Below are 22303 nucleotides of genomic sequence, written 5' to 3'. Positions count from 1 at the left end.
TCAAAAACAGACTCCATGAGGGGGATATGAGGGCCCAACATCCACAGGTGGAGATTGTGCTTACAGCCCAACACCATGCAGGATGTTTGGCATTTGCCAGAAAACACCAAGATTGGCAAAATCACCACAGGCGCCCTGTGCTCTTCACAGATAAAAGCAGGTTCACACTGAGCACATATGAGTTTGGAGAAACTGTTGAAAACGTTCTGCTCTCTGCAACATCCTCCTGCATGACCAGTTTGGCGGTTGGTCAGAAATGGTGTGGGGTGGCATTTCTTTGGGTGCCGCACAGCCCTCCATGTGCTTGCCAGAGGTAGCCTGACTGTCATTAGGTACTGACATAAGATCCTCAGACCCCTTGTAAGACCATATGCTGGTGTGGTTGGTTCTGGGTTCCTCCTAATGCAAGACAATGCTAGACCTCATGTTGCTGGAGTGTGTCAGCAGTTCCTGCAAGAGGAAGGCATTGATGCAATGGACTGGCCGCCCGTTCCACAGACCTGAATCATACTGAGCACATCTGGGACATCATGTCTCGCTCTCCACCAATGCCATTTTTCACCACAGACTGCCCAGAAGTTGGCGAATGCTTTAGTCCAGGTCTGGGAGGACATCCCTCAGGAGACCATCCATCACCTCATCAGGAGCATGCCCAGGAGTTGTAGGGAGGTCATACGGGCACGTGGAGGCCACACACACTACTGAGTCTCATTTTGACTTGTTTTAAGGACATTACATCAAAGTTGGATCAGCCTGTAGTGTGGTTTTTCCATTTTGATTTTGAGTGTGACTCCATATCCAGACTCCGTGAGTTGATAAATTTGATTTCCATTGATAATTTTTGTGTGATTTTGTTGTCAGCACATTCAACTATGTAAAGACGAAAGTATTTCATACGATTAGTTCATTCATTCAGATCTAGGATGTGTTATCTTAGTGTTCCCTTTATTTTATTTTTTGAGCAGTGTACATTTCCAAACAAGCTGCTCACTTTTATTTAGCTAGTACCAGCTAAGCTCTGGCCTTCCTTCCAGGACACCATCTGTTACTTTCAAGTCAGTGACATGTGCACAGCATTTTCCTCTGAATTTCCAAAACTTCCCTACAGGCAAAGCTCTGACACTATCGTTCTGCAGTGAGCTAACTCTATGCGGCATACATCTTGTTTCTCTCATAACTGTTTGCTTCCTGAGATGACTCTGAATGCTTTATCTAATGTTCCCTGGTAACATCAATTACTCTGTGATATTAAAAGTTTAAAGATACATATGGAAACACCCCAGATGGCGATATAAATATGACACCTAAAAATTGCAAAATGCTTGTAGTCAAGTGAGGAGAGTGACTAGTAGCTGAGTCAGCTGGATCCAGTCAGAAAATATATAATGCTTGGATAAAAATAGAGAGAAGGAAATATGTGTTTTGGATAGTTACCACCATGTTGTGGATGAATTCTTTAAATGAAGATTCCAGTAATAACTGGTAAGTTATTACCTAGCCACTGGATCGGTGATAAAGTCTAACTCAATGGGGGTCTGATTGCTGGGACCTGCACCATTTCAATGGAGCAGGGGTTGAACATGCACTCAGCCATAGTTAAACATAGATATAGTTGAGAACAATCTAAAGACTAGAGAAGAACAGGTGAAAGAGCATCTGGCACAAAACACTTAAGATTACCGAGCAGAGATCCTGGGTCCAATAGAACAATGAGACCTGCAAACTGCACGTACTAGATAAAGTATCCAATAGTAATATCAAAAAGAGAATATACATGCACTCACTGCTGAAAAGGCATCTACGTGTCCACAAGTCCGGAATCACAAGGTCATGGAGATAGGCGCTGGGGAGCGCTCAGAGGCAACGCTGCTCCTCAGCGTCTATACCCTTGACTTTGTGATTCTGGACTTCTGGACGCATAGATACAGTTCCTGTTGAGCAGTGAGTGCATATAAATTCTCTTTTTGTTATTACTAATAGTCGAGAACAGTGCTTGGCTATCTGGGTCAGTTCCATAAAGATTGGATGGAGTCAGATAGCCAAGCACTGTTCTTGACTATGTCTGTCAGTCCCTTTGAGATAGAATGTAGTGGCAATGTGCATACTAAACCCCTGCTCCATTTGGTAGGGGGTACAGATCCTACAGACAGATGACTGGTAAAGATCCCATTTGTCAAACCCCACAATAACCTATGAAGTAGATAAGTGATATCCTTTAATTGCTAAATGGATGTATTGCCAACCACTTAATCACTACTATGTGTAAATAATGATAACCTTAAAGGGGTACTCCACTAACCCAGTGTTCAGAACATTTTGTTCTGAATGCTGGGTTCGACTGCGGGGTTCGTGACGTCACGGCCACACACCCGTAATGTCACACCACACCCCCTCAATCCAAGTCTACGGGAGTGGGTGTGACAGCCGCCACACTCCCTCCCCTAGACTTGCATTGAGGGGGCGTGATGTGACATCATGAGAGGCGTGGCCGTTTCATGACCCCTGCATCCCGCACCCAGTGTTGGGAACAAAATGTTCTGAATGCTGGGGCAATGGAGCACCCCTTTAAAGTGTTTTCTAGTGATTAAACAACTTCTCCCTTATCTGCGGGAGCTATTTGGTTGTTGCAGGGGCGGATCCAGAGTCTAGTCTCGGGGGGGGCACTATTAGAGTATTTTGTGTTGGCGGACACAAAATAAGGTGTTGCTTACAGAACTTAGAATATTAATTGTCACGCCGAGCGCTCCGGGTCCCGCTCCTCCCCCGGAGCGCTTGCGGCTATGGTAAGGTTATGCTGGGAATTTTTGTTTCACCCATCATAACTGCAGAACTTACAAGTGACTAAAGGTTTGATGGGACATAGTGAGGAGAATATACTTTAATTTCAGTGACCACAGGTGACGTCTTCTCCTTATCTAATTCATACCACCGGGTCCAGCTAAATCTTCTCTCAGTAGAGCTTGATGCCCAGATGAGATTGGCTCCTTACTATGTCAGCAGAGTCTGATCCTCTATATGAAAACAATAATAATAATAATGATAATAATAATAATAATAATAATAATAATACTGTCAAACTCTGCATCTATTGAATATAATTCTGGCACACAGCCTCTCAATATAATTCTGACACACTGTACCCTCTGAATATACTACAACACACTGTACCCTCTGAATATAATACCGCCACACACCGTACCTCTTAATATAATACTACTACACATTGTACCCTCTAAATATAGTACAACACACTGTACCCTCTGAATATACTGTAATACTACCACACACTGCACCCTCTGAATATAATACAAACACACACTGTGCTCTCTGAATATAAACTTGCCGTTCAGTGCACCCTCTTAATTCAATACCATAACGTATTGTGGCCTAGGAAAACCGTAACACCCCATAAATTCCTTATAATATACACAATACCTCTGAAATGCAAAACACTCTGTGCCCCTCACATATAGCAATAATGCCCCATTCTGTGCCCCCACATATAACATTTATTTTTACCCCTTCTGTGTCCCCCACATAGTAACAATGTCCATCTTGTTCCCCCCACATAATAATAATAATAATAATAATAATAATGTCCTTTGTCCTGTGCCCCTCACATATAATGCCCCTGTCATGTTCCCCTCACATATGCCACCTTTCCTGTCCCCTCAGTGGGCATTATATACCACTTGTCATGTGCCCACACTTTTAATGCCCCCCTGTCATGTGCCTCTCACTTATAATGCCTCCCTGTTATGTGCCCCTCACTTATAATTTCCATCATGTGCCCCACACTTATAATGCTCCCCTGCCAAACAATGTGTAGTAGTATCATATTAAGAGGTACTGTGTGTGGCGGTATTATATTCAGAGGGTACAGTGTGTTGTAGTATATTCAGAGGGTACAGTGTGTGAGAATTATATTCAGAGGGTGTGTGCCAGAATTATATTCATCGGATGCAGAGTTTAGGAGGGGCTCATTATTTTATGTATTCATAAAGGAAATCAGCCAGGCTTCCATCATGTGGAATCCATTTACTCTATGCTAATTCTATCAATCAAATGACTTTGACTTCTATGATTTCTATGTTTTAATGTAATTATGTTAATAGAAATACTATACAGGCCATATACATTCTGGGTCTGGAATTTGGGATTTCTCTTTATATGTAACTCCATTTGTGAGTGACTTGAAAGAGTTACCTACAGAAGTCAATGCCTAATGGCAGATATTATCACTGGATTGTCTTTCACATTTGCAAAATCTGCCTCCTGGCTATCTGAAATATAAGTTTCTGACACTGGTACTAGCACCGGAACATGTACTAGTAATGTATTCAGTAAAGACAACTGCTTACAGATGGAACTAGTTTTTCATCTTAGTACAGAAAGCAAACTTTGTGCCAGCTGGTAAGTACTGTTCCATTGCAGCAATAAGGGCCTTCATTTTAATGTAACCTGGCTCCAATCATTGCATGGAGTTAAAGGGTTAACAATTTTTTTATTTTATTTTTTAATTGGGAAAGCTTTAAAAGTAAAACATCAACCATACTTACCTACCCCGATCCCTTCCTCTGCAGATGTTAGGCTTCTGCATTCTTCTTCCTCAGATGTGTTTTCCCAGCCAATTACTGACTTAGGCAGGTCACAGTGATTGGCTGAACAAGCAGCCCCCCATCAGAACTATCAGAGAGCAGCAGGGGCCAGGAGCCATCATGCCTGACCATGGAATAAATCACCATTTCATTTTTCATCTAATTTTTGGTGTGCTCCATTTATCCATTTGCTATACACACACACATATGGCTAAAATGGAGCCCATGTAATTAGTGCCACATTTTTAGATTATTCACAAATGATTTTTACTTTGTTTGCACAAAGGTAAAGAAGAAAAAAGAGGAACACTTATAAAACGCATACCTAATTCACAAGAACAATACATGCATTATTTATTTAACAATGGAAACCACGACAGGGGGCCCCCTGAGAGCCCTCCCATGGCGCCTGCCCCAATAATGTCAGGAAATCTGTCTGTCTGTTGTTGTCCTGGTTCAGGTGGAACCATTTTAAGTGTTTTTAAATGTATATGTCTAGCTTTTTCATTGTTAAATAAAGAATGTATATATTGTTCTTGTGACTTAAGTGTGCGCTTTATTAGTGTACCTTTTTTTTTTTTCTTTAAAGGGGTCATCCACTGCTCAGCATTTGGAACAAACTGTTCCGAACGCTGGAGCCGGTGCTGGCAACTCGTGATGTCATAGCCCGTCCCCCCGCATGACGTCACTCCCCGCCCCCTCAATGCAAGTCTATGGGAGGGGGCGTGATGGCCGTCACGCCCCCTCCCATAGACTTGCATTGAAGGGGTGGGGCGTGGTATAATGAGGGGGCGGGGTTATGATGTCACCGAGCTGCCGCCTCCAGCGTTTGGAACAGTTTGTTCCAAATACTGAGCAGCGGAGTACCCCTTTAACTGCATCAAAAAAGATAAAATATGCACATAAAAGTTCTTGATGTTAACTAAGCAACTAATAGGTGGTGTAGACTTAGCGTAGACAGTGTAAGATGTGCCAGATTTTCAAACAGCCTGAGCCACTGTTAAAAATCTGGCGCAATCTTAGACTGTCTGTCTAAGTTTACGCTTTTTTAGAATCAGACAGTTTTCCTATATCTCCCCCAATCTGTGTAGAGGATTACAGAACATGCTATTGCTATACAGTTTCGTGGGAACCTGTCACAAGCCTTATGCTTCTGACAGGTTCCCTTTAGCAAAGGAAAATGCGTTAAAAAAAAATAGCAGTATAAAAAAACCTTGAAACTGGTCTAGTCTAAGGTCTAGGAAACAAAAGAACATTCGAAAATTAAGAAATTGTTTATCTGATCTTCTACATGAACAGCCCCAAGAGCATAAAGCTGAGAAATTCTGGGAGGGAACAGAAATGTGTGAGCAGATTGAAAAACAAGGAACCAGCAGCAGAACACATGGTTCATTCATCTGGGTAATAGGATTAATGTGACTTTATTACTATATGTTAAAATCATTGGAAACATGATGAAAATACAATTCATATGTAGAACAGAGACAAGATCATACACCCAAAAAAATGAAAAAGAAAAATGTCTCAGATTGGGCACGGACATAAACGTAGATAAAATGAAATATAAAATATCTTATCATTAACATGTTACCGTATATACTCGAGTATAAGCCGAGTTTTTCAGCACGATTTTTCGTGCTGAAAACGCCCCCCTCGGCTTATACTCGAGTGAACTCTCCGCCTGTCAATCCCTTCTCAGTGTTCCCTGTGTGTCGTCGTCAAGGCAAAGTCACTAGTCCGGGGCCGGGCCCGAAGCGCAGAAAAGAGGCCCCCCCCCGGTGAAAATGGACAGCCTGCAATGACTAATCCTCCCCACCGGGCGGTCCCTGCAGCACAGATGGCCTGGACCAGCTCACCCTTCCTTCCCACCGAGGGGAGGTGAGTACAAAACAAAAGGGGGGTCTAGATGATGACGAAGGCCGCAGTGGTCTTCAACCTGTGGACCTCCAGAGGTTTCAAAACTACAACTCCCAGCATGCCTGGACAGCCGATGGCTGTCCGGGCATGCTGGGAGTTGTAGTTTTGCAATATCTGGAGGTCTGGAGGTTGAAAGACCACTGATGAAGGCATTAACAGGTGGTGATGATAAAGGGGGGGGGGGATGATGACGAAGGCCGCAGTGGTCTTCAACCTGCGGAAATCCGGAGGTTTCTAAACTACAACTCCCAGCATGCCTGGACAGCCGATGGCTGTCCGGGCATGCTGGGAGTTGTAGTTTTGCAATATCTGGAGGTCTGGAGGTTGAAGACCACTGATGAAGGGATTGGCAGGTGGTGATGATGAAGAAGGCCGCAGTGGTCTTCAACCTGCGGACCTCCAGAGGTTTCAAAACTACAACTCCCAGCATGCCCGGACAGCCGATGACTGTCCGGGCATGCTGGGAGTTGTAGTTTTGCAACATCTGGAGGTCTGCAGGTTGAAGACCACTGATGAAGGGATTGACAGGCGGTGATGATGAAGGGGGGGGGTGATGAAGAAGGCCTCAGTGGTCTTCAACCTGCGGACCGCCAGAGGTTTCAAAACTACAACTCCCACCATGCCCGGACAGCCGATGGCTGTCCGGCATGCTGGGAGTTGTAGTTTTGCAACATCTGGAGGTCCGCAGGTTGAAGACCACTGATGAAGGGATTGACAGGCGGTGATGATGAAAGGGGGGATGATGACGAGGGTCTGGATGATGACGGGGGTCAATAACTTTTCCTGGGTTTTTGGGGTGAAATTTGGGGCCTCGGCTTATATTCGGGTTGGCTTATTCTCCAGTATATATGGTAAGTGCAGAATTTATTATACCGTGACATGAGCCAGAGTTACATTTTGGGTTCTGTCGTGATTAATCTAAGAGGAAAAACACATAAGGTAAGCATGCATGACATATTAATGGGTAGTATAGATTTCCTCTAGTGCAAAATGTTTTCTTATGCTAAAGCAGAAAAAGCGACTTGACAAGAGCGGCGCTCCTGATGAAGATAAACTGCCTTCAGATTACACACAGACGGATTGAAGGAGAGGCAGTGGCAGATGCTCTCTTTGTGGGAGGCAGCTCAGCTCTAACACTTGTCTTGTCATTTTTGCAGCATGGTGCAAGCTCAGCAAGAGTCACAAAGGGAACCGGGGGGAAGTTAGCAGAGCAAAATGACATTTTATGAATTGGAAATGAGAAAGATATATCAAGAAAACGATACTGTGATGTGTGTGTGTTCATTTTTATGAAAACAATAACACTTTTATGGGATTTTTCTATTCTAAGATCCCATTAAAATCTGCACCCTTTTGCTACAGAATATTCATTTAGCAATCGCGCTATGAATACATGGCAATATAAATAAAGCATTTCTTTATTTTCTCCTTGTAACCATGCTCATTTATTATATTGTTTTATTTTCTCTGTGTCTTCAACATGTACAGGTAAAATCTGCATTCTCACAGGAGTGACCTATAGGAAGGGCAATAGATACAATTGCCCCAGGGCACCCACCATCTAGGGAAATGTTATTGGGGGAGATTTATCAAAACCTGTGTAGAGGAAGAGTGGTGCAGTTGCCCATAGCAACCAATCAGATCGCTTCTTTCATTTTTCACAGGTCTCTTTAAAAATGAAAGAAGCGATCTGATTGGTTGCTATGGGCAACTGCACCACTCTTCCTCTACACAGGTTTTGATAAATCTCCCCCATCGTCACTATGCATTGGCAAGATACTTTGTCATATACCATTCTACATACTATGGGGTAAACATAAAGGATCCTTACATTCCAGATCTGTTTTGATAAATTTCCAACTTGTGTACAAGAAACTGTATAAGAAACTGTATGTAGTCATGATTATCTATAGAGCGAATGAGCCTGTCCCCTTTGTTCTCCAAGAAAAAAAACAATGCCTGAGCTGCCTGGCTGTGACTTACCCCTTCTTACATCCATACCGAACAATCATGTGTACGGGGTTGGGCCAATAGCTATTGAAAATGTATGGGCTATACTACTCAGACATTTGCATAGTTTTTCGGGGGGGGGGGGGGGGGCGGGGAGGGGGGATGCTTTCAAATCAACTGGTGCCAGAAAGTTTATCAAATTTGTAATTTACTTCCATTTAAAAATCTTAACCCTTCCAGTACTTATCAGCCACTGTATGCTACAGATCTACTACAGAGAAATTTGTGAAGTTCTTTCCTGTCTGACCACAGTGATCTCTACTGACACCTCTGACCATGTCAGGAACTGTCCAGAGCAGAAGAGGTTTGCTATAGGGGTTTGCTTCTAATCTGGACAGTCCCTTACACGAACAGATATGTCAGCAGAGAGCACTGTGGTCAGACTAAAAAGAACTACACAACTTCCTCTGGAGCATACAGCAGCTGATAAGTAATGGAAGGCTTCAGATTTTGAAATAGAAGTGATTTACAAATCTTTTGAACTTTCTGGCACCAGTTGATTTGAAAACATTAGTTTTCCAAGTTAAACAGATTTGTAAATTACTTCTATAAAAAAAAATCTTAATCCTTTTAGTACTTATGAGCTGCTGAAGTTGAGTTGTTCTTTTCTGTCTAAGTGCTCTCTGATGACACCTGTCTCAGTAACTTTCCAGAGCAGAAGCAAATCCCCATAGCAAACCTCTTCTACTCTGTGCAGTTCCCAAGACAAGCAGAAATGTCAGCAGAGAGCACTGTTGCCAGACAAAATTATTGGAAGGATTAACATTTTTTAATAGAAGTAATTGACAAATCAGTTTAACTTTCTGGAGCCAGTTGAGATATATATATATATATATATATATATATATATATATATATATATATATATATATACTTTTTTTTCCTGGAATACCCCTTTAAGGTCTTCATTTTCTGTAATCTTACTTTGGCTCATATTGCTTCTAAAATGAAGAAATACTGTAAATGAATAACTATTCTGTCTTTGTCCCAGGAGATCAGCCGTGCTCCCTAACTCCTTATCAGAATCCCATGTAGAGCTAAGAACTCAGGCTTATATAAGACTGTTTAAAGGGGTACTCCGGTGGAAAACTCTTTTTTTTTTAATCAACTGGTGCCAGAAAGTTAAACAGATTTATACATTTCTGGCACTTCTATTAAAAAATCTTAATCCTTTTAGTACTTTTTAGGGGCTGTATACTACAAAGGAAATGTTTTTCTTTTTGTATTTCTCTTATGTCACGACCTCAGTGCTCTCTGGTGACATCTCTGTCCATTTTAGGAACTGTCCAGAGCAGCATATGCTTGCAATTGGGATTTTCTCTTGCTCTGGACAGTTCCTAAAATGGACAGAGATGTCAGCAGAGGGCACTGTGGTCGTGACATAAGAGAAATCCAAAAAGAAAAGCATTTCCTCTGTAGTATATAGCCCCTAAAAAGTACTGAAAGGATTAAGATTTTTTAATAGAAGTAATTTACAAATCTGTTTAACTTTCTGGCACCAATTGAGCTAACAAAAAAAAGTTTTCTACGGGAGTACCCCTTTAAGGAACATACAGGGAATCCTGCAGGCTACCAAACAGGCTGGCTGTTTGTTTGTCATTTATATTAATTTATAGGTGTATATAATTTATAGGTTCTCTCAATTGAAAGAGTTAATCAATGTAAGTAATTATAAATGCAGTTATTATTATATATTTTTAGGAAGCCACATATGGTACAGTAAGTGCACATCTGCATTGAGCTCTGCTGTTGAGTCCATTCAAATGACCAAAGTTTAGTGGGTAAAAAACATTCTGCAGGTCTGTATTTCTTTTCCTCTGCTTAACCACTCAACATGGACACCAGACAGAAACCTGACAGACCCCCTTTAACCCCTTAATGACCAAGCCAATTTTCACCTCAAGGACCAGGCCAATTTTATTTTTGCGTTTTCGTTTTTTCCTCCTCGCCTTCTAAAATCCATAACTCCTTTATATTTCCATGTACAGACCCATATAAGGGCTTGTTTTTTGCGTGACCAATTGTACGTTTGTAATGAAACCTCTCATTTTACCATAAAATGTATGGCAAACCCACAAAAAAACATTTTAGGGAGGAAATTTAAATGAAAACCAAAATTTTGCACATTTGGAGGGTTTTGTTTTCACACTGTACACTTTACGGTAAAAATGATAGGTACTCTTTATTTTGTGGGTCAATACGATTAAAATGATACCCATTGCTAGATACTTTTATATTTTAGTACCGCTTAAAAAAAATCTAAAACTTTTTGTACAAAATCAGTAATCTAATATCGCCCTATTTTGACCACCTATAACTTTTTCATTTTTCCGTATAAAGAGCGGTATGAGAGCTCATTTTTTGCGCCGTCATCTGTACTTTTTTTATATACCACATTTGCATATATAAAACTTTTAGATGATTTTTATAACTTTTTTTTAAATAAAATGTGACAAAAAAGCAGGATTTTTTGACTTTTTTAATTTTTTACGTTTACGCCATTCATCGTAAGGGATCATTAACATTATATATTAATATTATATATTAGTTCGGACATTTATGCACGTGGCGATACCAAATATGTTTATAAAAAAAATTACGCTTTTTGGGGGTAAAATGGGAAAAACTGACCATTTTCATTTTTATTGGGGGAGGGGATTTTTCACTTTTTTTTACTTTTTATTTTTACATTTTTCTACTTTTTTTTTTACACTTTTTATGTCCCCATAGGGGAATATCTATAGCAATCGTTTGATTGCTAATACTGTGCAGTGCTATGCATAGGACACAGCACTGCTCAGTATTATCGGTGATCTTCTGCTCTGGTCTGCTCGATCGCAGACAAGAGCAGAAGACCCCAGGAGACAGCCGGAGACAGGTGAGGGGACCTCTGGCTGTCATGCTGGATGATCGGATCCCCACAGAAGCGCTGCGGGCGATCCAATCATCCAATCAAAGTGCCGCAAATGCCGTGAGCTGTATTGATCACGGCATCGGAGGGGTTAATGGTGGACATCCACGCGATCACGGATGTCGGCCATTACCGGCGGGTCCCCGGCTGCTGCTAGCAGCCGGAACCTGCCGTGTATGACGCGAGCACCCTTCCGATGCTCGCGATCATACACAGGACGTAAATGTACGTCCTGGTGTGGGAAGTCCCGCCAAACCAGGACGTACATTTACGTCCGTGGTCGTTAAGGGGTTAAAGTGAATAGGGCCCATTGGCGTCCACTGTAAATAGACCAATTGAGCTCAGTTTTGTGGACCCGAATGGAGTTCATGACAGAGCTCCCTGAACGGAGCTGCATGCTTCTGTCCACTTAGCCTGATCTGCCTAAAAAATACAGGTGTTTTAAGAAGGACAACACAAAAGACAAAAAGTTTTTAACAATATATACCTAGATTACACGTTAACTATTTTTCTATAATAAAAATGGCTACTTCATCAGATAAGTGGCTACGATTCTTAATCCCTTAGGTTAAATCATTTTAACTGACAAACAGTTTAAAAAAATTAAATACAATGAAAAGCACAAATAAGCAGGTTGACATACATGAAAAATGAAATAACACTGGGGATTACAACTTTACTTTTTCTGTCACATTAGGAAAACATGTTGAAGTCTGTCATTTGTGTTTGCTTAACAGGAAACATAAATTACCAAAACATTTAAATATCATTACATGTACCACTGTAGAAGGCATGCTGATATATATATATATATATATATATATATATATATATATATATATATATATATATATAAATATAGCAAGTTGACCACAGCACTCAAAAGTTGTGAAAAAATTCAAATAGCTTTATTCCATGCCAAAATACATGAATGCTGCTGTCAATTTTTATCTGGATTTGGGCCCCGGACCAGGGCCAACAGGCTGCTTGCACCAATCTACTTATTTTGGATGTGCTGCTTTTGGCTATTTTTCTATACAGCAAGGAAAACAAACAAACTCAACATAGTTCTTGCTGTGCTGTATTTGTTCTGTTTTTTTTTTTTTTTTTTTTTTTTTTTATATTGGATAAGTGAACTCCAAAAGTGGTTGCAGCATTTTGTATTCTACCAGCATATTTACTGAGCCAAACTCAATGTTATTTCTCATCTTCTGGATTGATTTGTATGTAACACACATAAGCAGTGCACTTTTTATGGGTTACTTACAACACTGGCCTTGATTTAATGTAATGAGGGGTAAAAGCATACGGCGAGGGGTGAATGCCACAACACATATTCACAGCTTTGGAACTTCACAGAGACTGTGTATAGTCATTTTACTGCCTCATAGAAATCCTGTTGTTTAGCACTTTGTTTTCTGATGAATGTAGAAGACATGAATGATGACTCCACAGCTTTGTGGGTGAAAGCATTGTGCACCAGTGAGACTTATACCCACTTTATGTTCTTGGTATGTTAAGATGACTTCAATTTGTTTAGCCATGGAGAATAAATTCACTTCACATAGCAACTTGGGAGTTTATATAAGGAATGTTGTTCCTGGAATATTAAGCTGGAAAAACAGCATAAGTCTCATGTAAGTCTCATTCATTGTGCATATTACATATATATATATATATATATATATATATATATATATATATATATACACTGTTGCAAAAAAAAACAATATGGATGTTTAAGATAAAATTGTTAAAAAGATATAGGAAATATATCCAGATGTTTGCTGCCCCAGCTGAAAAGAAGAAAAGACTGAATGTACTAATATATAATCACACCAAAAAATGTTGATAACCCTATATGGGTCTCAATCTGTAACAGCCATGAGTGCACTGTACACTATGTTTACTGCCACAAATAATGCAATTTTAGACATTGGCAAACTCTCTCTAGGGTCAGGACTCAAATGTAGCAACCCATGTGGATACTGGTTTTGGTGCATGCTGAGTTCTTGCTACATTGCATCCACCATAGCTCATGGCCAGGAACAGGTGCGTGGACAGTTAGCATGTTGGCCCATTACAATACCACTGAATTATGGTGCTTGTTATATATTTTATACCTTTTATTTAATTATGGCAATCCAAAGCTACTCCAAAGCAATCTCTGGTAGCTGTGACATTGCGTCACATTCATAGCTCTGTCCCTGCTCCTCCGTCCCCTCCTGTCTGCTCAGGGAGTAATGTGCTCATATTACTGCTTATTAGTTTTTAAGCTGAAACAGGACACAGACAGTGCTCCGTGGTGTGATAACATTAAAACAAGAACAGGTGTAGTAAAGGTGGCGCTTACCACATAAAGTTACACTCCACCAAGTGTAACCATGGAACTGAGATTATAATGTGAATGCCTGCAGCCTCTCCACGTCAAAACTTAATTGCAATGTAAAACTTCCTCCAACTTAACGACGGGATTCAGAGGCGCTGGACACAAAGAAAGAACTGTGCATATGGGCAATACCAGGGACCAGTGGGCAATTACAGCGGCATTAGGTCCGACTCACAGCCTGCTCCCAGTTACCTCCAGTCTGGCTATAAAGTTAAATCTGGGTAAAGGCTCTCGGGTAAAGGGTGTTGTGCACATACCAGGCACAAGACTAAAAAAAGAGCTAAAGAAGTCTATCCCCCTGGTAAAGACTGCCCAGTGGATGAAGCTCCTTTGGCAGCCAGCAAATTGTGTGGCTGATGAGAAAGTGAAAATAAAAGATAATTGCAGAACACCAATTCCATTACAGAAGATCAATTCCATAGGCCCCTCATTAAGACCACGTGTTTCAAGAGACTGAATGCTCTCTTCATTGGGCCTTTATACATCTGACCTAGCCAGAAATTTGATGGAAGGTCACATCATATGTGATCAATCATGAAAAAGGAGATTAACTTCTACTGGATAATACATAAAAGAAAAACCCACAGCAAATATAATATGTAATAGCATAATATAAAGGCTTTACAGTGTGTGTAGTAGATTTGTTTTTATGTATTTCTTTTTATGATTGATAATATGTGACATAAAAATCTGAATTTTCTTCCAGGTCAGATGCATAACAGCCAGAGTTTGTATAGACCTGATGAAAAGACTGTTCAGTCTCTAGAAATATGTTGCCTTATTAAATGACTTTTGAATTGATCATACAGCGCCCCTGTTTAATTTTATTTCCCCATCTCTTCACCACTGCTAAAGATGGCATGATGAGAAAGAAGGATGCACTGGCTTTGTTAGGTGCTTTGTGAGTAGAAATTAAATTAAACAGTGGAAGCATAGGGAGGGCTGAGTACAAAACTGCTGCTGCTTCTGCTGCTGCTAATGATGATGAAGATGACAAGCTAATAGGAGGGTGTGGAAGACGATAGCATTTAGGAGGCAGCCATGTGTGCATACAGCTCTGTATCATACCTTTCCCCTTGCTCACATAGTGTGAGCTCCTGCCAGGAGAAAGTAGGCATTCCCCAACAGGCGCAACATCATTGAAGCCTGTGAGAGCTGTGCTTCGACATTCCCTGAACCCACTTCCTGAGTTTGGTCTCCTGCCAGGCCGGGAGGAGACCAAACTAACAGTTTAACATATGGCAGGGATGAGAACAGAGCCACCTAGTGGCCATTTTTTCAATCACATTAAAACTTATAAAGGTTCAGAATGTTAACAACAAATAGCAAAGTGTCTTATAATTACAGTAATAGGTTTAGTTTGGAGACAGGTACTCTTTAAAAGCACAGTGTGGATCCTCAAGAGAAGGTAGATTCAGCTTGCATTTGCAGAGCTCATACTCTCTCCTGCAGATAGGACTGGCTAAAACTCACCCATATTTCTGTGATCCATTTTGTTGTCTCTGTTACTAGAGAGGGACGACTGAGCCTAACAACAGACAGTGGACAGAAAATTGCAGTAAAGTAAGACACTAGAGATGAGCACATCGAATCTGACGAATCCAAATTCGTCACAGATTTGAGGGAAAATTTGATTCTCAACTAATGTGAATATCACCGCGATTCTATAGCGCAAATCGCTTCATTAAACTCCATTTAGTGCGGTCCAGGCTCCAGGGCATCTAAAATGGAGGCTCCACATGTGAGGACATGGGGCAAGGAATCCTGGAAAGGTGTAAACAAGGGTAGGCGGGATGACCCTGAATCACAGGCAGGATGTAGCCTGTCAGTAGCCAGTCACCCCTGTGATGTCACAGCCCCATATAATCAGCAGCCATATTGCGGCCAGTCACTTGAACCTTTCACTGCAGAGAGATATATAGTGTTAAACAGAAAAGCTTTTTCCAGTAGTGATTCACCTCCCAGTCACATCAGTGTTCTGTTGCAGAGGGACAGAGAGCAGTGTGTCTTTCACAGAAAAGCATTCTTACTGCAGCGATTTACCTCCCAGTCACTGTCTACAGCATTCTATTACAGAGAGCAGTGTGTTGCACAGAAGAACAGCAGCGATTCGGCTCAAGCACAAATCCTGCCTAGAAGCCCTGATAGGGAAGGGAGTGAGATTGAGAGACAGAGTGCAATTTTGGGTGTAGTACACAGCGACTGTGCTGCTGCACTGGTGTCTATTGCTGGTATTGTGCACAAATACTTTTTTAAGCATACTGTAGCACATTTTTCTGCCCTCATAAGTGCATACCACATACATACATCTAAATGGTGTACTATTTTGTACCTTTTAAACTCTCAAGGGCCTAGATACTGTGAAAGCCCAGGGTAAAGTACTCACCGGCTGGTGTTCTACTCAAATACGTTTTTAAGCGTACTGTAGCACCTGTTTATCCCCTTAAGGGCCTAGTTGCTCTGAAAGTCCAGGCAAAAGTACTCACCGGCTGGTGTTTTACTCAAATACTTTTTTAAGCTTACTATAGTGCATTTTCCTTCCCTCATAAGTGCATACCACATACATACATCTAAATGGTGTACTATTTTGTACCTTTTAAACTCTCAAGGGCCTAGATTCTGTGAAAGTCCAGGATAAAGTACTCACCGGCTGGTGTTCTACTCAAATACGTTTTTAAGCGTACTGTACCACATGTTTCTCTCTTTAAAGGCCTAGATTCTCTGATAGTCCAGGCAAAAGTACTCACGGCTGGTGTTTTACTCAAATACTTTTTTAAGCGTACTGTAGCGCATTTTTCTCCCCTCATAAGTGCATACCACATGTCTACATCTAAGTGGTGTACTATTTTGTACCAGTTAAACTCTCAGGGGCCTAGACACTGTGAAAGTCCAGGCAAAAGTACTCAACAGCTGGTGTTGTGCTCAAATACTTTTTTAAGCATACTGTTGCACATTTTTCTTCCCTCATAGGTGCATACCACATACGCACATCTAAGTGGTGTACTATTTTGTACCCGTTAAATATTCAAGGGCCTAGATACTGTGAAAGGCCAGTCAAAATTACTCACCAGCTGGCAGTAGTGGTGTAAATTGGGTCTGAACCAAATTTTTTCAGAAAATGCAGCGAATTGGCCAAATCAAATTTTTTAAAAATACGCTCATCTCTATAAGACACTTAACTAAGATTTGGAGTTTTTTTTCTGTTGTAAGGAGTCATTTACAAATATGTTAGGAATCACATAGAAACGTCACATGGAGGAATAATATTTAAAATGGAAGTTTTCTACAGCAAAAATGCATTTTGGGAACCTTTCATAATTTGTGTCCTAATCAAAAAAATAAAACACTTTTTTATGGACCTAGATAGGAAAAGTACAGACTGAATAATCCCAATAAGCAAACATGCTACATATTTTAAACTACGAAGATAAAAACAATACAGCCATATGAATCACTGTAACATTCCCTCCACATTCAGGATCAAAACCTCGTGAATGTGAAATACACAACTGAATTCTGGAGAACCTTTCACCTCTTTCTCAAATGTCAACTCTTTGTATGTAATTCTGTGTCACTTCAGATTTGTAAATGCTTTTTAAAAAACTGAACAGTTGAAGTATGGCTCCGCTCAATAACCGAGTTTGTAACTATGTAGGTGCCCTTAATAATTGTACTGAAATGTTAGTCACTTTGTTAGAGCACATTCCAACTGTGACCTAATACAGTGACCGGAACATTCAAGACAAAAAGTGAGAAAGTCTCATTGTCACTTAATGAATCTGCATATTCTTCATTATATGAATACTTAGATAAGCTCTCCAGGGCAGACATTGCTATATTACAATGAATGCTACAAATTAGTAAAAGAAATGAACTCCCCAAGAGTCTGGTGGATTAAGAAGGGAAGAGCTTGAAAGTCAGTGATTAAAATTCCATGTGTTAGGAGTCTTAAAAGGGAATGTGGCAAGAGAAAAATGACCTATTGGTTAAATAAAGTTTTGATGTTAATCATATTTAAAAACATTTTTTTACATCAGTTGTATCAATGAGAAATAAATATATCTTCTTGTTGTTCCTGGGAAAGATGGACACCAACCATTATATAGAAATACATGTAAGAAAATCTCTAACTATGACGGAGACCTGCTTTAAGTTTGTTTATCCTGTTATTACTGGGTGAAATGTTGCCTCTTATGTGGAAATCATTTGAAACTAACTTTGTTATTTAAAAGGAAGTTCTTCCCTTTATATAAGTGATGCTCCATTACATAATGTGCACTGTGGTCAGACAGAAAATAAATTAAAAAAGAAAAGAACTTCCTGTGGAGCTGTTAAGTACTGGAAGGATTAAGATTGTCCTCAGTGCTCAGACCCCAGCTTGTCCTCAGTGCACAGAGCCCTGCTTGTCCTTAGTGCACAGAGCCCTGCTTTTCATCAGTGTAGAGAGCCCTGCTTGACCTCATTGTACAGAGCCCTGCTTGTCCTCAGTGCACAGAGCCCTGCCTGTCCTCACTGCACATAGCCCTGCTTGTCCTCAGTGTACAGAGCCCTGCTTGTCCTCACTGCACAGAGCCCTGCTTGTCCTCAGTGCACAGAGCCCTGCTTGTCCTCAGTGTATAGAGCCCTGCTTGTCCTCAGTGAACAGAGCCCTGCTTGTCTTCAGTGCGTAGAGCCCTGCTTGTCCTCAGTACACAGAGCCCTGATTGTCCTCACTGCACTGAGCCCTGCTTGTCTACCTTCCCTTCCTGCATTTGGTCTCCTCACAGAGACACATAAGCAATAGCTGCAGGGACAAAAATATACACATTTTTTAACCAACATATATTACAAATATACATATAATGTAATTTTCTTCATTGTATAAAAAGTTTTTGCTAATGACAGGTACACTTTCAAATTAACTTTAGGTACAGAATAAACCATATGAAAGCAAAAACCCAGCACATACTCTCCAGAAAGTAAGTGCATTAAGAGTGGATATTTATTGAGGTAAGGATAGAATTTGTATACAGTACATGGCTAGACACTAATCAGAAACATGTGAACAAAAAATTGTCACAGATATACTGAAGAAACAGTCTCTAATAGAGATGAGCTAATTTTTGAAAAAAATTGATTCAGCCAATTCTCCAAATATTCCCCCAAAATTTGGTTCGGTCTGAATTTATTTGCGGCGAATCGCTATTAAAAAAAAATTTGCTATTTCTTACCTACAGAGAGCCTCAATAGGGGTGTAGAATATGCCTTGCTGTAACACGTATAGGGTGTGTGCTGGGTTAGTGAAGTAATACTGTATTTCAGTATGACGTGCAGAGCAGAGGCGTCGCTATTAGAATCGCAGTGTGGCACAATGACAGAGCCTGGAGATGGCATCAGTATGAGGAGACCATATAGTGGCTGAATGACAAAGTGTGGAGGTGGCAGCAGCATGAGGAGACCATATAGTGGCTGAATGACAAAGCGTGGAGGTAGCGGCAGCATGAGGAGATCATATAGTAGCCGAATGACACAGCGTGGAGGTGGCGGCAGCATGAAGAGACCATATTGTGGCTAAATGGCACAACTTGGAGGTGGCGGCGTCAAGTTGATCAAAATGATTCTGACTGCCGATCAATATATACATTAATACTTATGTATTTATATGTAATTTTTAGTGTTGAAAAAAGATATCTGTTACCTACTTTTTAAACTATGCACCATGTTCCTGAGCTTGCAATCTACTTGTGAATAAATAACTTTGGAAAAACGCTAGAAAACCCAAGATGAGACGTCGGTAGTCAAAACATTTGAGGAAGATGCAGATTGTATAAGAAGGGCAAAGAGCGAGAGGGCTGCATAAATGAAATTTGGCCAAGATGAAATTGACACTAGATATGCTAATATATATGGACACAATAATCAAACAACCAATCAAAATGTAACATGCTAATTGTGATGTCAAAACTAAACCTCCCTAAACCTCCTTCTTTGTACAATGTAAAAACCAACTGTACTTCCTGGATTAAATCAGAACTCCTTAGGGGCAGCTCCTTTGAGTATGCTGAGAAAGGAGATATTATACCAACATGCTGTCTGGTGTGAATCCCTTGCGCCAGCCCTCAGCAATAAGCATCAGCGTCACACACATTTTAATGCCTCAACTCGTTCGATCCTTGACAGCGGCAGCATGAGGAGATCATATAGTGGCTGAATAACACAGCCTGGAGGTGGCATCAGCATAAGTAGGACATATGGTGGCAAAAAGACACAGCCTGGAGGTGGCATCAGCATGAGAACATATGGTGGAAGAATGACACAGCCTGGAGGTGGAATCAGCATGAGTAGAACATATGGTGGCAGAATGACAAAGTCTGGAGGTGACAGCAGTATGAGTAGACCATATAGTGGCGGAATAATAAAGCCTGGAGGTGGCATCAGCAGCATCAGGATTCCTGAAAGTGACCCGGTGACAGAGTGGTGCTGTGGGTGGCAATACCAGTACCTGGGACAAAGGTGGGTGAATAAAGGAGAACTTGGTATCACATGTGTGGCATCAGGCGAGTGGCAGGATCATAATAGTAGCTGAGGAAGGTAGGCAGATGAAAACGGTCTCTTTTATAAAAGTTTTATTATAAAAGAAGTTTTTTATAAAAGAGGATATGCATTACCTAAAACTTAACTTTTAATAATATGCTTAGGATAAAATATATGGACCAACATTTTTTTCTTAAATCAAACAAAAGGAAAGGCATGCAAAAAAAAACAAAAAAAAAAAAAAAACGTGCCACCTACACCACCAAATATTGATGTGATGCAAAGACCTTTAAAAGGTGGAAGGGAACAAGGTATGGTCCATTGTAACCGGTGGGGGGTAAACACTTCTTCTGCCCCACACAGGAAACTCTCTCTACTTCCACCTAAAACATGGGGAAATGGCAGTGTTTGTAGGGGGAAATAAGGAGAGGTTCCTGTGTAGGGCCGCCCTTTTTAGGAAGAGTAACACTTGCAAAGAAGGGAATTAATAATGTGAGAGTAGGGCCTTACAGAAGAAGTTTTTACCCCACCGGTTACAAAGGACGATACGTTTTTAGAGGTCTTTGCATCACATCAATACTTGGTGGTTTAGGTGGCACATAGTGTTTTCTGCACACCTTTCCTTTTGTTTGTTTTTAAAAAAAAATTGAGTTTTATCTAATGCATATCCTCAATACTTACTTGTTGTCTGATAGCGAGGAATGTCTGTAACTGGGGAGCATCACCATAAACATAGTTACATAGTTAGTACGGTTGAAAAAAGACATACGTCCATCAAGTTCAACCAGGGAATTGAAGGGTAGGGGTGTGGCGCGATATTGGGGAAGGGATGGGATTTTATATTTCTTCATAAGCATTAATGTTATTTTGCTCCAGGAATGTATCTAACCCTCTTTTACAGCTGTTCATTTTTCATGCTGTGACCAGTTACTGCGGTAGACTATTCCATAAGTTCACAGTTCTTATGGTAAAGAAGGCGTGTCGCCCCTTGACACTAAACCTTTTCTTCTCCAGACGGAGGGAGTGCCCCCTCGTCCTTTGGAGGGGTTTAACCTGGAACAGTTTTTCTCCATATTTTTCGTATGGGCCATTAATATACTTATATACATTTATCATATCCCCCCTTAAAAGCCTCTTCTCAAGACTAAACAATTGTAACTCCTTTATTCGCTCCTCATAGCTAAGATGTTCCATGCCCCATATTAGTTTAGTCGCGCGTCTCTGCACCCTTTCCAGCTCCACAGTGTCCCTTTTATGGATGGACTGGTGCCCAAAACTGAACAGCATATTTCAGGTGAGGCCGTACCAATGCTTTATAAAGGGGGAGTATTATGTCCCTGTCCCTCGAGTCCATGCCTCTTTTTATACATGACAATATCCTGCCGGCCTTGGAAGCAGCAGCCTGACATTGCATGCTATTCTGAAGTCTGTGATCTACAAGTACACCCAGATCCTTCTCTACCAGTGACTCTGCCAGTTTAATCCCCCCTAAGACATACAACGCATGCATGTTATTAGTACCCAGATGCATAACTTTACATTTATCCACATTTAACCTCATTTGCCAAGTGGATGCCCAGACACTTAGTCTATCTAAGTCATCTTGTAACCTATACACATCCTCTATAGACTGTACAGTGCTACAAAGCTTGATGTCATCTACAAAGATAGAAACAGAGCTGTTAATGCCATCCTCTATATCATTGATAAATAAATTAAACAACAGTGGGCCCAGTACTGAACCTTGGGGTACACCACTAATAACCGGGGACCAATCAGAGTACGAATCATTGACCACCACTCTCTGGGTACGATCCATGAGCCAGTTTTCAATCCAGTTACAAACTAAAGTTTCCAAGCCCAAAGACCTTAACTTACCTGTCAGACGTATATGACGGACAGTATCAAACACCAGAAACACTATATCCACAGCCATTTGTCTGTCAAGGCTTCTACTCACCTCTT

This window comes from Hyla sarda, chromosome 4 (assembly GCF_029499605.1).
Source record: "Hyla sarda isolate aHylSar1 chromosome 4, aHylSar1.hap1, whole genome shotgun sequence".
In the NCBI taxonomy this organism is placed as follows: Eukaryota; Metazoa; Chordata; class Amphibia; order Anura; family Hylidae; genus Hyla; species Hyla sarda.
Note: the sequence above shows the minus strand (reverse complement) of the source record.